At 44.2% G+C, this 13,181-nt stretch overlaps 1 protein-coding gene across 6 annotated transcripts in view; it reads right to left on the reverse strand.

Moving 5' to 3' along the window:
• Positions 1 to 13,181, reverse strand: part of OBI1 (ORC ubiquitin ligase 1) — a 134,077-nt gene that overhangs the window by 79,407 nt on the left and 41,489 nt on the right. For 2 of the 6 annotated variants that reach the window (XM_033947446.1, XM_033947445.1), the window contains one exon: positions 12,727 to 12,881. The exons of the other annotated variants lie outside the window; for them this stretch is intronic. The gene's annotated coding sequence lies outside the window, so the exon portion shown is untranslated. The remainder of the gene's footprint in view (positions 1 to 12,726; positions 12,882 to 13,181) is intronic. 6 annotated transcript variants of the gene reach the window in all.

Below are 13,181 nucleotides of genomic sequence, written 5' to 3' on the forward strand. Positions count from 1 at the left end.
CCCTGTCCCCCTGATATTATGAAAGCAGCCCCATTAGACTTTTAAACTAACTGATAATTTTAAAAGTGGAAAATTCCTAACGGTCACATTATAATCACCCCAATTCAAAAAAATCGCAAACAATCTTTAGCATCAGTAACCAACAATAGACCAGTAACATCCATTCCACTCTTCGTAAAAATCTTGGAAGGACTGGTACATACCCAATTGATGGACTACCTTGATCAGTTCTCTCTTTTACATGAAACCCAATCTAGTTTCAGACCTTTGTTCAGCACCGAGACAGTAATAGCGGCGATCCTGGATAACTTACACTCCTTATTTAGTAAGGGCCATAATGCCCTGATCATACAATTTGACATGAGTTTAGCCTTTGACTTGGTGGATCATGAGAAATTGCTACAATGCTTAGACGCAATTGGCATCAGAGGAGAGGTACTCAACTGGTTCCGAGGTTTCCTTATGGCCTGCACCTATCACGTACGTTTCAATTACAATCTCTCTAATACCTGGAGAAACCCATCTGGCGTTCCACAGGGGTCTCCATTATCCCCACTGCTCTTCAATGTTTACATGTCATCACTAGGCACGCAGCTGGCCCATCGGGGTATAAAATTATAGTTACGCAGATGACTTTACAATCATTATCCCATTTGCTACATCTCTCTCTGAAGCTACCCCTATGGCAACAGAGGTACTAAACTTGATGGAACAATGGATGACCGAATTTAGACTGAAGCTTAATTCAGAAAAAACTAAATTCTTCATAGTTTCGCCACACCCACTTGTCATTATAACGCCACTAAGCATCAACAAACTCAGCTACCCTATTCAACTTACAATGAAGGTTCTAAGAGTAATACTGGGCCAAGGCCTAACTATGAAAGACCAAGTGAACTCCCTAGTCAGAAAGGGTTTTTTTTTACTCTCTGGAAACTTAGGTCCGTTACAGCATACTTCGACGCTTCATCATTCAGAATTCTGGTACAATCCCTAATACTAAGCCATCTCGATTACTGCAATATCGCCCATCTGGCAATCTCCCAGAGGAACATGCAGAGACTACAGCTGGTGCAGAATGCGGCAGTCAGGTTGATCTTTGGGTTGAAAAAGTCCAATCACATAACCCCTTCCTACCGACTCCTGCACTGGTTGCTGATGGAGGCACTTACGAAGTTCAAGCTGGGATGCTTTTGCTTTAAGGTACTATCCGGTTTAGCCCCTAAATATATAACTGACCTCTTCACCTTCTCAACCAATAGACATAAAAGAAGCGCACACCTGAAGTTCGTCTCCCCACCGGTTAGAGGATGTAAATTTAAAAGACACCATCAACATCTTCTCTCTTATCAAGCAGCATTATGGGTAAAGACCTGGAAAAACTAATTACGCACGCAAATAACTATGGTGAATTCAGGAAACACCTAAAAACATACCTGTTCTTGAAGTACCTAGGTAGCTGATCTGCACAATCTCACCCATCTCAATCTCCCATCTCAATCTCTCCCATAACAACTGATATCTTAAACTGTTAGCCACCAATCTCCAACTATGTAAGTTCCACTCAATCTGTAGCATCTTTCTAATCATTGTAAACTGTATAGAACTTCACGGTCCTGCGGTATATAAACTGTTATTATTGTTATTACCTTTAATGTTTCGATCATGTCCCCTCTCAATCTCCTCTGTTCAAGGGAGAAGAGGCCCAGTTTCTCTAATCTTTTGCTGTACGGCAGCTCCTCCAACCCATTAACCATCTTAGTTGCTCTTCTCTGGACCCTTTCGAGTAGTACCGTGTCCTTCTTCATGTACGGTGACCAGTGCTGGACGCAGTACTCCAGGTGAGGGCACACTATGGCCCGGTACAGCGGCATGATAACCTTCTCTGATCTATTTGTGATCCCCTTCTTTATCATTCTTAGCATTTTGTTTGCCCTTTTCGCCGCTGCAACACATTGCGTGGACGGCTTCATCGACTTGCCGATCAGAACTCCCAAGTCCCTTTCTGGGGAGGTCTCTCCAAGTACCATCCTGTATTCATGCATGAGATTTTTGTTACCAACATGCATCACTTTACACTTGTCCACGTTGAACCTCATCTGCCATGTAGATGCCCATTCCTCGAGCCTGATTATGTCACGTTGCAGATCTTCGCAGTCCCCCTGTGTCTTCACTACTCTGAATAACTTCGTATCGCCTGCAAATTTAATCACCTCGCTCATTATACCTATGTCCAGATCATTTATAAAGATGTTGAAGAGCATGGGTCCAAGCACTGAGCCCTGCAGCACTTGCTCTTCCAGTCCGAGTATTGTCCATTTACCCCCACTCTGTTTCCTATGCTCCAGCCAGTTTTTAATCCACGTATTTCACCCTCGATTCCATGGCTCGCAATTTTCCGAAGTAGTCGTTCATGCGCCCAATAACCTTCCAAGCTCTGCCTGACTCTGCCTCCCTTAATAATAGTACACTTCTCCCTCCATATTCGCGGTTTCAGCACTCGCAGTTTCGCTTATTCGCGATTTTTGGCATGCTGCCTCCTCCCCCCAAATTACATAAAGTACAGTACCGATAAAAAATTTTGTCGCTTCCCAGCTTCAGATGTGCTTAAACAAAAGTATGCGGTGATTTCGCCAAACTGCAAATAAAAAAACAACAACCCCAAAACACTAAATAAAAAGCGTAGTAAGCTCTTGTGAGCTCTTCTGCCTCGGGCCCTTTTTGATTAAAATAAAGTGCGCAGACAGAAGCAGCGCTGCAGCTAGTTGTGCACTTATAAAACGGGAGGAGCAAAGGGTCATCTATTATGTCCCGTGAGGAAAATATAATGCAGTAATAGCAATAATAATGCCAATTCTGAAGAAGGAAGGCTGCGGCTGCCTAGAATTGTGAAAGAGCGCGCGCACACAGTCTCCGCTCTGGGAATTTACTTCACCGGGCTTCCCCCTGCTTCTCTTCCAAGCGGACTTTTCTTTGTGCTTTATTAGCGAGAAGACGATTATTTCTCCATTGTCTCCCTGGCCTCAGGTCTTCGGGATGAAAGAAGCTGTATTTTTGTTATTCGCAATTTCAATACTATTAACGGTGGCTGTTACCAAAAAACCCGCAAACGTATAAAAAGTTATTTGCGGTTTTTCCATATTTGTGGGTCTGTTCCGCCCCTAACCACTGCAAATATGGAGGGAGAAGTGTTCAATAGATTTATTTCCTAGCCAGACAAAGCCCCCTCCCCCCCTTTTTTAAAGCTTTTCTTTTCATGCTGATATTACGCTTCTTCACTAACGGTATTCTGTTCTTCACTTGACTGTTCAGTGTCTTCCTCACCATTTGTATTCTGTAATTCGCTGACCATCCAGCCCCTTCGATGTAACATGTTAAGATTATACTGTAACCTATTTGTACCTGTAATCACTGACTACTCAGTGAAATCCTACCTATTCTTACCCTGTAATTCGCCGATTGTACAGCTCTCTTCACTGTAAACCGCCTAGAAGTCAGAAGATTATGGCGGTATAGAAAAAATAAAGTTATTATTATTATTATAACTTGTAAATGCCATTTCTTCCATTCATCTTTCAGATAATGTACACACAATATAATCTTATTAATACATAATGGTAATCACAAAATTAAACTACACAAAGCAAACTCATTTTTCCCTCCCCACCCCTGCATAGCATTTCTTCCTCTCTCCTCCACCCCTATATGCAACGTCTCCCTCTCTTTCACTGTCCACCATCTCTCTCTCTCTCTCTCATTCCCTCTCTTGCTGCAAAGGGAGGAGAGAGAGAGAGAGAAATATCCAGGGTACATTTCTCCAACTCCCTTTACTGCCCCCAAACTGTGTGCAACGTTTTTTGCCCCTGCCCACCAGCCCCATGCCCAACATTTCTCCTTCTATCACCCCTCTCCAGCACCATGCCACATTTTTTCCTCCATTCCCTCCACTACCTTGTCCAACATTCCTCCCTCTTGCATCCCTTTCCATCTGTTCCACTGTTCCTTCTTCACCACATCCAACATTTCTCTCTCATCCTCATTCCTCTCCCAGCACCATATCCAATAATTCTCTCCTTCCCTATCCTCAACAATTCTCCTCTTTCTTCCTTTCCCCATGTACACCACCTCTTTCCCTCTCACACCCATGTTCAACAAGTCTTCCTTTCTATTCCCTCCCCCACCTCAGCATCTTTCCCTCCCTCCATCCTATGTCTCAAGGTCATGCCCCCTCCCTCCCATATCCCCTCCCTCCCCTATTTTTTATTTATAAGATTATTCATTTATTACAACAAATAAAAACTGTAAGCAATTACAAAACAGTTCCAAGAAACAAAAAGAAGTCATACACCAACTTAAATTTAAGTTGGTGTATGATTTCCCTCTCTTCCTTCTGTGTCCCAACATGTTTCCTTCTCTCCATTCTATGTCCCAAGTTCATGCCCCCTAACTCCTTCCTTCCTTTGTCAGAAGTTCATACTCCCTTCGTCTCAATGTGCCCTTCCCCTCCCTTCTGTGTTCCAACGCACCCCTCTCCCTCCACCCCTCCCTTCTGTGACCCAACACACCTCTCTCCCTCCCTTGTCCCAAATTCATGCTCCCTCCAAGGGTATGTACCTGTGTTCTTGTCGGCTCTAAGACATCCAAGCAAGCCTCCTCCTGTTTCCTTCCAGCCTCACTTCTATCTTCACAAAGCCTTAGCAGCAGCAGAGTATGGCCAGAGGTCCTGGTGTGCTGGCCGCTACCAATAGGTGTGCGGCCACACAGCTTAGAGGGAATAGTACGTTATTCCTTTTCACTTTTTATCTAATCAAGTTTCTTTCTCTTTTTCTCATCCCCAAGCTTTCACATTTCTCATCCTCCTATTCCCTTTTATCTGCTTCCCATTACATTTCTATCCTCATATACTCATTCTGCTCATTCATCTCCTTGACAACTCTCCCACATGGATCCACCATTTCTAGCATCTCCCCTCCTTGATGCTTACTCCACCCTTGTAATCCAGCATTTCCTTCCTCTTTCTTTCTTTCTCACACAAGTCCAACATCTCTCCTTTCTGCCCTTCCATTCTCTCCTCCCAAGTCTGACATCTCTTCTCCCAACCCCCTTCCATCCCCCAGTCCATATCCCCTCTGCCTTTCCCTGTCCATCTCTCCTCTGCTTTCCCTGAGTAGTCCATCTTTCCTCCAAGTTTCAAGTATATTTTTAAAAAATTTTTAAGTTCAAAGATTTTATTGAATTTTAATATACAATAAGTACAAAAAAGGAAAAATTTTAACGAGGCAAGATACAGACACGTTATATGTATAATATAAAATTAGAGTTCCATACAATATTATCTATGTAATACAACCAGATTAATCGCCTAATCATATATTCAAGGCAATGTACAATACTAAAATCAACATTTGAGGGGGACTATCAATGTTACAGATATGACTTACAAGACTGACTGAACCACTAGGGAGGCAGGGATAGAAATACATTAATTGATAGTAAATAAGAAAATAAAGGGAAGCAACACAAGGTGGGGTTTTGGAAAAATTTTAAATGGCTAAAGATGGTTAGCGATCTTGACTAAGGTAACTAACAGTTAAAAGCATCTTTAAAAAGAAAGCATTTTAACTTGCCCTTGAATCTATCTATGTGTCTCTCTTCCTTTATATAAATAGGTAATGAATTCCACAATTGGGGAGCCTTAACTGAAAAAATGTACTGTCTGCGAATATTAATGGATTTTAGTGAAGGAACAGTTCAATAGGTGTTGATCACTGGATCGAAGTGTTCTGGTTGGAAAATACGGGATCAACACCCTATTGATAAAGGCTAGGGTTTTATACACAAGCGTTTTAAGAGTTAGCAAACATATTTTATAATTTATTCGGTATGACACTGGAAGCCAGTGAGATTCTTTAAGAAGAGGTGAGATGTGATCAAATTTCTTTGCTTTCATAATAATTTTTATAGAGGCGTTCTGTATTAGTTGAAGGCGTCTATTTCCTTTTGAGCAATACCCTGAAATAGACCGTTCCAATAATCGATTTTGGATATAACCAACGAATGGATCAGTATGTTAAGTGATTTTGGTTCTAACCATTTAGAAATCAAACAAATTTTCTGTAATCCAGGGGTCTCAAACTCAAACCCTTTGCAGGGCCACATTTTGGATTTGTAGGTACTTGGAGGGCCTCAGAAAAAATAGTTAATGCTTTATTAAAGAAATGACAATTTTGCATGAGGTACAACTCGTTATACACTTCTCCCTCCGAATCCGCAGTTTCAGTATCCGCAGATTCAGTTATTCACGATTTTTTTGTTTTTTACAATTTCCTTTTTTGGGCTATTTTTTTACCCATCTGAGCCTCCCCCAAACCTTATCTGGTGGTCTAGCGGTGAAGCGGGGCAGAAGCGATCTTCCTATGCTCCTGCCCCATGCAGAACCATCACCAAAATGGCTGCCATGAGTTCCCGTTGTAGTCTCGAGACAGAAGGGAGGCGGGGGTGGGTCAGAGCAGGCCGAAAAGTTATTTGCGATTTTTCACACTTCATGGTCCGGCTCTGCAGCTAACCCCCGTGGATACGGAGGGAGAAGTATAGTTTATAAATCTTTGCTTTTGGCTAAGTCTTAATAATAATATTGTCATTTATAGTTAAAGAGACATATGATCAAGAAACTGTTTCATTTTACTTTTGTGATTATGATAAACATACCGAGGGCCTCAAAATAGTACCTGGCGGGGCTGCGAGTTTGAGACCACTGCTGTAATCTGAAGAATGGTGATTTTATTACACTGCTGATATGTTCATGGTAAGACAATTTCTGGTCAAATACAACCCCCAGAATTTTGATAGTGGTGACTGCCCCTCCTATGAATCTCCTTCCCTTTCCACATTTTGCCCTTTCCACCAAATCCATCTCTTCCTCCCATTCATCTCCTTCTACCATCTCTCCCTGACACCCTCTGCCTTCCCCCATGTTCTTCTCTCCCTCTCTTGCTCCCTCTGTCGACCTCCAAATCCATCTCTAATTGTACCCCTTCTACCCCCCTCTTCCACCTCTGCCATCCCCATCCATCTCTCTCTGACCCTTACATAAGAACATAAGAAATGCCTCCGCTGGGTCAGACCTGAGGTCCATCGCGCCCAGCAGTCCGCTCACGCGGCGGCCCATCAGGTCCAGGACCTGTGCAGTAATCTTTTATCTATACCCCTCTATCCCCTTTTCCAGCAGGAAATTGTCCAATCCTTTCTTAAACCCCAGTACCGTTTGCTGCCCTATAACGTCCTCTGGAAGCGCATTCCAGGTGTCCACCACACGTTGGGTAAAGAAGAACTTCCTAGCATTCGTTTTGAATCTGTCCCCTTTCAACTTTTCCGAATGCCCTCTTGTTTTTTTATGTTCTGAAAGTTTGAAGAATCTGTCCCTCTCTACTCTCTCTATGCCCTTCATGATCTTGTAAGTCTCTATTATATCCCCTCTAAGTCTTCTCTTCTCCAGGGAAAAGAGACCCAGTTTCTCCAATCTCTCAGCGTATGAAAGGCTTTCCATCCCCTTAATCAGTCGTGTCGCTCTCCTCTGAACTCTCTCGAGTAACACCATATCCTTCTTAAGGTATGGTGACCAATACTGGACGCAGTACTCAAGATGCGGACGCACCATTGCCCGGTACAGCGGCAGGATAACTTCTTTCGTTCTTGTTGTAATACCCTTCTTGATTATCCCCAGCATTTTATTCGCTCTCTTGGCGGCCGCTGCGCACTGTGCCGTCGGCTTCATTGTCATGTCCACCATTACCCCCAAGTCCCTTTCTTGGGTACTCTCATTCAATAACATCCCTCCCATCATATAGCCGTGCCTCGGGTTTCTGATTCCCACATGCAATACTTTACATTTCTCAACATTGAACTTCATCTGCCATCTCTCTGCCCATTCCCCCAATTTGTCCAAGTCCCTTTACAATTTTTCACAGTCCTCCTTTGTCCGAGCTCCACTAAATAGTTTGGTGTCATCCGCAAATTTTATTATCTCACTCTTTGTTCCTGTTTCTAGATCATTTATGAATATATTAAATAGCAGCGGCCCGAGCACTGAGCCCTGCGGAACACCACTCGTGACCTTCCTCCAGTCTGAGTAATGTCCCTTCACCCCTACCCTCTGTTTCCTACCCGCTAACCAGTTTCTGATCCATCTATGCACGTCTCCAAACACCCCATGGTTCTTCAGTTTCCGGAGTAGACGTTCATGAGGCACCTTGTCAAAGGCTTTCTGGAAATCTAGGTATATGATGTCTATGGGGTCTCCTTTGTCCATCTGTTTGTTAATTCCCTCGAAGAAGTGCAATAAGTTGGTCAGACACGATCTCCCCCTGCAGAAACCATGTTGGCTGGTTATCAGAAGTTCGTGTTTTTCAAAATGTTCATCAATTTTTTCTTTTATTAGTGCTTCCGCCATTTTCCCCGGAACAGAGGTCAGACTCACCGGTCTGTAGTTTCCCGGGTCTCCTCTTGATCCCTTTTTAAAGTTGGGCGTAACGTTGGCTATCTTCCAATCCTCCGGAATCACACCTGTTTTCAGAGATAGGTTGCAAATTTGCTGTAGTAGTTCCGTTATTTCCTCCTTTAGTTTCTTCAGCACCCTTGGATGGATTCCATCCGGACCCGGGGATTTGTCAGTTTTTAGTTTTTCTATCTGTCTGCGCACATCATCAAGGCTCACTTCTATGGATGTTAACTTTTGTGCTTGATTTCCATTGAAGAATTGCTCAGGTTCCGGTATGTTGGTTGTGTCTTCGTTTGTGAATACAGATGAAAAGAACATGTTAAGTCTTTCTGCGACCTCTTTCTCTTCCTTCACCGCTCCCTTCCTGTCTCCGTCATCCAGTGGTCCCACCTCCTCCCTAGCCGGCTGTTTCCCTTTAACATATCTAAAGAACGGTTTGAAATTTCGTGCTTCCCTGGCTAGTCTCTCTTCATACTCTCTTTTGGCTTTTCGAACCACACGGTGACATTCTTTTTGATACTTCCTGTGCTCTCTCCAGTTTACCTCAGTTTTGTCCCTTTTCCATTTTCTGAATGAATTTTTCTTATTGCTTATCGCTTCCTTCACTATTTTAGTTATCCACGCCGGGTCTTTTATTCGACTCTTGTTGCACCCTTTTCTGAATCTGGGGATATATAGATTTTGCGCCTCGCTCACCGTGTCCTTGAAAAAGGACCAGGCATGTTCTACCATCTGCCATTTTTGGGAAGTGTTCCTAAGTTTCTTCTTTACCATTCCTCTCATTGCTTCGTAGTTACCCTTCCTGAAGTTAAAAGTTGTCGCTATGGTTCTCTTTCCTTTCAGTATTCCTACTTCCATCTTGAACTTGATCATATTATGATCGCTGTTTCCCAACGGTCCCACTACTTCCACTTCCTTTGCAGGTCCCCTTAGCCCATTTAGGATTAGATCCAGAGTGGCATTTCCTCTTGTCGGTTCTCTAACAAGCTGTTCCATGAAGCAATCTTGTACAGCCTTCAGAAATTCTGTCTCCCTAGCGCATCTTGAGCTTCCGAGACTCCAGTCTATCCCAGGGTAGTTGAAGTCTCCCATAATAACCGTGTTACCGCCTTTGCATTCTCGCTTCATCTCGTCTTCCATTTCTTCATCGATGTCTCCGGTTTGTCCGGGTGGACGATAGTATAGGCCTATCTTTATTTCAGGCCCTTTCCTTCCTGGTATTTTAACCCATAGTGATTCTAGCTTGTTGGCCGTCTCCGCTGTGTCCATTCTTGTCGATTGTATGCTTTCTTTTATGTATAGTGCTATTCCACCGCCTTTCTGTCCTGACCTGTCCTGGCGATAGAGCTTGTACCCCGGCAGTGCTGTATCCCATTTGCTTTCCTCATTCCACCATGTTTCAGAGATTCCAATGATGTCTATGTCCTCCGCAATGATCATGGCTTCTAATTCCCCCATTTTGTTTCTTAGGCTCCTTGCATTAGTATATATGCAATTTAGCTCCTGGAATTTTGCTGCCTTTAATTCCTTTCCCTGTGCTTCAGTCTTTGGATACTTCTCTTTGGCTACAATCTTTCTAACCTTCTCTTCTTGTTTAGTCGACTCCTGTAATTTGTCCATTGTTTCTTCCCAGCCTTTTTTCCCCTCAGTATCTTCACGGGATACCTTTTTCCGAAACATCGACGCTTGGTCGACTGTCGGCTTTCCCCTTCTTCTTAGTTTAAAGCCTGTTCTATTCCTCTCTTGACATTGTTTGCTAGAAGTCTAGTTCCCGCTGTGCTCAGGTGCAATCCATCTCTCTTGTAGAGCTTGCTCTTGCCCCAGAACGTCGTCCAGTTCCTCACGAAGTGGAATCCTTCTTCCTCACATCATCTCCTCATCCACGCATTTATTGATTGTAGTTCATCCTGCCTTTTCACATCTGCCCTCGGTACCGGTAGGATCTCTGAGAATGATATCTTCTGGGTCCTCATCTTCAGCTTCCTTCCCAGAATCTTGAACTGTTCTATCAGCGAACTTCTTTTGTAGTCTCTCCTGCTGACATCATTCGTCCCAATGTGGATCATTACTGCGGTCTCTTCCGTCTCCACACCTTCCAGGATCTTTCCAATTTTGTCCACGATGTCCTTGGTTCTCGCTCCTGGGAGGCAGGTCACCAGTCGGTCCTCCCTCCCTCCTGCTATGTGGCTGTCCACATGCCTCAGGATCGAGTCCCCCACTAGGATCGCTGATTTTCCCTTCTTCAATGTTCGCTTCGGTCTCAGGTCAATGTCCTCGGTGTGCTTCGCTCTCTCTTCTTCTGGGCATCGACTGGTCAATTTCTCTTTGTGGGTGTCTTCTTTGAGGTCTTCTGCTTCTTGTTCTCCCTTCGATGTAGGTGTAGCTTCTTCTATCATCTGAAGCTCGTTCTCTTCCACCCTCCTCTTGTATGCTTCTTCAATGAATTTCTCAAGTTCCCTGACTTCCTCCTCGATGTGTCTCTCGCTTGTGAAATCTTCAGCTGTCCTGACTGGGTCTTCCGTGGTGTAAAGTCCTTCTAGTTCCTGTATCTTGTCCTCTAGTCGCTTGACTTCCTTCTTCAAGCTTTCCAGTTCCTGACACCGACCGCATACATATGACTGTCTCCCCGAGGGGAGGTAGTCATACATATGACAGCCGGTGCAGATCACTGGAAAGTTCATCTTCTGGTTTCCCTCTGCTTCCATAGTCGTTCCTACTTTAAGATAACACTTAAGATTACGTGCTCCTTGTGTGCCTGCTTTCTTCAGCGCTTTCTTCTTGTGTATGCTGCCTTCGCTCTACCTTACTATACTTTGTTTGTGTTTGTTCTTTGTGTGCCTGCTTCTTGCCTTCTTCTTGTGTGTACTGCCTTTGCTCTACCTTACCATTGTTTGTGTGAGTCGTTCCTTCTGCACCTGCTTCTTCCGTACCTTTCAGTCTTTCCCTGGTGTTCCTGGGTGTAGTAACTTGGCCCTTCTTGAGGCCTTGGCTCCTCCCCCTTTAAGGGTTAGTCTGGCGCTGCCTCTGACGCGGGGGGGGGGGGGCGGAGCGAACTCTCGCCGCTTCCCCGAGCCTGGTTCCTGCTGTTACTGCCTCCTTTCTTCGGTGCTCGGCACCGACGCTGTCTTCCTCCCCACTGAGCAGTGAAACGCTGCCTTTCTCCTCACTGCTCCTCTTCTCCTCTCTTCGGCACCGCAAATTTGATATCTTTCCCTCCTCCCCTTACCCTAATCCTGAGTGTCACATCTCCGCCTCACCCACTCCCTCTCCCAAGTCCTATATTGCTTCCTCTTTATCTTCTACCCCTCCCCCAAATCTGGCGGCATCAGGCAGCACTCTGGTGGAAGTGGCATCTTCCTGCCAGCCAGCATACTTGCTGGTTGGCTCTCTCTGCCACGAACCTTCCCAGACTTCTTTTCTTTCCCCCCGCATGCCTACTTTACATTTCTTGCAAACACTGTTGGGCGGAAAAAATGATTCTCAACACCGCCCTGCAACTTCTCTCTATTGCCCATCCCAGCAGAAACAGGAAGTTGTCAGAGAGGGCAGGGCGGGCAGTGGAGAGAAGATGCCGGCGGTAGGGCGGCGTTGAGAATCGGTTCCTCCTCGCGGAAACATTTGTAAGAAATGTAAAGTAGATGTGGGGGGGGGAGGAGATGTCGGGGAATGGTTCGTGGCAGAAAAAGCCGACCAGCAGGTACGCTGGCCGGCAGGAAGATGCCGCTCCAAAGAGAGTGCCACCTTTGTAGATACACTGTCAGCCCCGTTGCCACTGGGAATTTTGGGGGAGGCCCCTGTGCCCACCCCCGTTCTAACGCCTATGGAACGGTTTATAAAAATTCATGGTGACCAATAGCATTAACCTGCCATATAATTAAGATAAGGGAGGGGAGTGTAAAAACTTTGCCTCTTGCCCCAAGGTCACCAATTCTGGGAGATGGCCACACCTTAGGGCAATACTGCTACAATTAAGCAATTAAACTAATAAAAAAAATTTTTAAGGTATTTTTAGTGGCTTGGAAAGCAACCAAAAACATTGCTTTAAATAGAACTTCCTATTTACATGAAATGATGCCTCCTAGACCATTAATGCTCAGTACTGTAGCCAATTAGGGAGCTTTATGGCTCTCTGAGCACTGTTAACTTTACAATTAGCAGTTGTCCTAGATTGTAAAATTCTTAAAATAGAATTCACTATGGCAATATCAGAGTTTATCCACAAAGATTACCAGAGGCACGAGTCTTTTCTCTCTAGTGTCAGATAATGACACACAGGCTGAAGGGACGATTGACTCCTTCTTCTTCCATGAACAATCTCTGGCCTCAAAATGATCAAAGGGTCTCTCGATGCCAATCAAATTTCAGGTTTTCTTTCCTATTTCCCCTAAATTGAATGAAGCAATAGTATGATAACCTAAAAAGCCAAAGACATGCATTTTTATGGACACTGCTCTATTTACAGGCCACTTAAATCAACTGTTTAAAGGCAGTTTTTGTGCACCAGGGAAACCTTTTTTGCAGTTTAAAATGCATAGATATATTCTTTAAAAAAATGAATATTAACTTCTTTTTAGGACCCATTCTGAAAACAAAAATCACAGGGTTAGAAACATAGAAACATAGAAAAAAGCGGCAGAAAAGGGCTATAGCCCACCAAGTCTGCCCATTCCAAGTATCCCCTCCC

The sequence above is a fragment of the Geotrypetes seraphini genome, chromosome 6, assembly GCF_902459505.1.
Source record: "Geotrypetes seraphini chromosome 6, aGeoSer1.1, whole genome shotgun sequence".
Classification (NCBI taxonomy): Eukaryota; Metazoa; Chordata; class Amphibia; order Gymnophiona; family Dermophiidae; genus Geotrypetes; species Geotrypetes seraphini.